Below are 3,906 nucleotides of genomic sequence, written 5' to 3'. Positions count from 1 at the left end.
ATTTATAAAGACCCACTTGTGCTCCAGCATATAATCTATCCCAGAGAATGTTCCATAAGCACTAGAGGAGAATGTATATCCTTGTGTTTTGAGCTGTAAAAATCCATATATGTCTGTTAGGTCTAATTCAGTTATCAAATTCTTTAACTTTCCTATTTCCTTATTAATCCATTGTCCAGTTAGTCTATCTCTAGAGAAGAGTGGTGTATTAAAGTCTCCAACTATTATTGATGATACATCTATTTCTCCATTCTGTTTTTCCTAATGTTTATCTCATGTACTTTGGAGCTTCCTGGTTGGGAACATAATCAGTTATGATTGTTATTTCTTCTTGGTGAATTTTCCCTTTCGTTAATATATAATGTGTTTCTTTGTCTCCCATCATCATCTTTGCATTTAATCTCTATTTTGTCTGATATTATTATTGCTACTCCTGCTTTCTTTTGATTACATCTTATTCCATCTTTTCACTTTCAAGCTATTTGCATCCTTACATCTAAGATGGTTCTCTTGTAAGCAGCATATAGCCAGGCTTATATTTATTAATCTTTTCTGCCAATCTGTATCTTTTAATTGGTAAGTTTGGGCCATTAACATTCAAAGTTTTTACTGTAAAGGCATTTTTTTAATGTATAATACTATAGCTCCATTACATTGTGATCAGAGAAAGCTCTTTGAGTAATTTCAATGTTTTTAAATGTATAAAGATGCATGTAGTCTATCAATAGATAATATGATATAATAGTGGGAGACTTCAATACACCATTCTCCTCTATAGATAGAACAACCAGACAGAGGATCAATAAGGAAATAGAGAACTTAACAATTTGATAATTTAATTAGGCTTAACAGACATATGTAGATTGTTATGCCCTAAAATATTAGGATATACATTTTTCTCTAGGGCTCATGGAACATTCTTTATGATAGATTATATTCTAGGGAACAAAACAGGTCTTTATAAATTAAAAAAATGAAATCACTCAAATCATTATTCTCTCATGATAATGGAATGAAACTGGAAGTCAACAAAGTCATAGAACCAGAAATGTATGGAAATTAAATAATGCACTTTTAAACAATCATTGGATCAAAGAAGAAATTACTAGAAAATAATTGAATTTCTGAAGGTGAATGAAAATGATAATTCAAAGCACCAGAACTTATGGGATGTGGCAAAAGCTGTGCTGAGATGGAAGTTTATGCCCTAAATGCCTATATTTAAAAAAAGGAAAGAGGAAAAATCGAGGAGTTAACTGTTCACCTAGAAGAACTTGCAAAAAAACAACTAACTAACACCTATACAAATAAAAGACAAGAAATAACAAAGATTAAAGCAGAAATCAATGAATTGGAGAACAAAAATAAATAGAATCAATGAAATGAAAAATTGGTTCTTCAAGAAAATCAATAAAATTGATGGATTGGTACCTAAACTGACAAAGAGAAAGTGTGAGGATGTAAATAAACAAAATTATAAAGGAAAAAGTGGTTGTTACCACAGATCCTGAAGAAAGAAAAACAAATCACAAGAGGTTACTGTGAACAGCTACATGCCAACATACTAGACAACTTAGATGAAATTGACAAATTCCTTAAAACAAATGAACAAGCTACATTGATTTGAGAAGAAATAGATTTCAACAAACCAATAACAAGTAAAGAGATTCAATCACTCATCAAAAATCTTCCTACAAATAAAAGCTCAGGGTCAGAAGGTTTCACAGGGGAACTTTATAAAACATTACAAAAAGAACTAACACCAATCTTGCTCAAACTCTTCCAAAAATTTGAGGAAATTTTAATCTCTCCCTCAGTTTTGAGGGACAATTTGGCTGGGAACAGAGTTCTTGGCTGGAAGTCTTTCTCTTTCAAGATCTTAAATATATCATACTACTGCCTCCTCCCTTCCATAGTGCCAGTTGAGTAGTCTAAACTCAGTCTTATGTAGTAACCCTTGTATGAAGTAGATTGTTTTTCTCTTTTCACTTTAGGATTTTCTGCTACTCTTCAATGTTTGACAGACAGATTAGTATGTGTCTTAGGGAAGGCCTATTTGGATTTCTTGTATTTGGAGTTCTTTGATTTGCATATTTATATCCTTTATAAGAGTTGGGAAGTTTTCCCCATATGTCTTCAACTAATGTTCCTAGCTATCTGCACTTCTCTTCTCCTTATGGGACACCAAGGTGGAAGGATATAAAATTAATGCACAAAAATCAGTTACATTTCTATACACATGTAATAACCTAACTGAGGAGTCAGTTAATGAAAAAAAATCTATTCAAAATAACAACTAAAAGAACCAAGTACCTAGGAATGAACTTAAATAGGGATGTAAAGGACTTGTACACAGAAAACTGCATAAGATTGCTAAAAGAAATCAAAAGAGGTCTAAATAGATGAAAAGACATGCCCTCCTCATGGATAGGAAGGTTAAATATAGTTAAGATGCCAATTCTACCCAAATTCATCTACAGATTCAGCATAGAACCAATCAAAAGTTCAAAAACCTACTTTGAAGACTTGGGAAAGCTAGTTACCAAATTTGTTTGGAAAGAAAAGAGACCCTGAATAACATTCTAAAAAAGAACAAAATGGGAGGATTAACACTTCCTGACTTTAAAAGTTACTATAAAGTCACAGTGGTCAAAACAGCATAGTACTGGCACAAAGATAGAAGTATTGACCAATGAAATTGAATTGAGAAAGCAGAAACAGACAACCAAATTTCTGGTGAACTGATTTTTGCCAGGACCTCCAAATCCACTGAACTGGGACCAAATAGTCTTTTCAGTAAATGGGCATGGGAGAACTGGATATCAATAGCCAAAAGAATAAAAGAGGACCCATATCTTACACTCTATACAAAAAAATTAATTAAACATGGATCAAACACCTAAATTTAAGAACTAGCACCATAAAGCTTCTAGAAGAAAAATGTAGGGAAACGTCTTCAAGGCCTAGTAATAGGAGGCAGCTTCTAATTTTTCTACTCAAAGCACAAGCAGCAAAAGGAAAAAAATAGATAAATGAGAGCTCCTCAAAATCAAATGCTTTTGCACCTCAAAAGACTTTATTAAAAAGATGAAGAGATGGGAGAAAATATTTGGAAATCACATTGGGGACATAAATATATCCCAGATACATAAAGAAATTATACAACTCAACAACAAAAGAACAAACGACCCAATTATAAAATGGGATAATGATATGAATAGGCATTTTTCTGAAGAGCAAATACAGATGGCTCAAAAACATATGAAGGAGGTGGGCCACCATGGCTCAGCAGGCAGAGTTCTCACCTGCCATGCTGGAGACCTGGGTTCAATTTGTGGTACCTGCCTATATAATAATAATTTTATAAAAGCTCATAAAGAAATGTTCATTTTCATTAACTATAAAGGAAATGCAGACCAAGACAACAATGAGATACCACCTTAAACCTGTAAGAATATCTTCTATTAAACAAAGAGGAAACCACAAATGTTAGAGACGAAATGAAGAAGTTGGGACACTTATGTGCTACTGGGGGGAATGTATAATGGTAGAACTGCTATGGAAGACAGTTTGGCAGCTCCTTAGGAAATTAAATATCAAATTGCCTTATGACCTACGAATAGCACTTTTTGGTATATACATGCAATGGACTATTATGCAGCAGTAAGATGAAATGACATCCTAACACACATTACAAGAGTGATGAGCCTTGAGAGCAATTATTTTATGGTCTCTTTAAGGAGATGATTATAAGAAAACAGGGTCCATAATATAGAATTAAATAAGTCAGACACAAAAGGATAGATGTTTTATGACTCCTCTTTTATTACCATGGTAAAGGTAAAATCAGAGGCTTATAATACAGAATATATGGGATTTAGAGATACATAGAAGCTACAGATGGGT

The sequence above is a fragment of the Tamandua tetradactyla genome, chromosome 14, assembly GCF_023851605.1.
Source record: "Tamandua tetradactyla isolate mTamTet1 chromosome 14, mTamTet1.pri, whole genome shotgun sequence".
NCBI classification, from domain to species: domain Eukaryota; kingdom Metazoa; phylum Chordata; class Mammalia; order Pilosa; family Myrmecophagidae; genus Tamandua; species Tamandua tetradactyla.
This window is presented reverse-complemented; position numbering follows the sequence as displayed.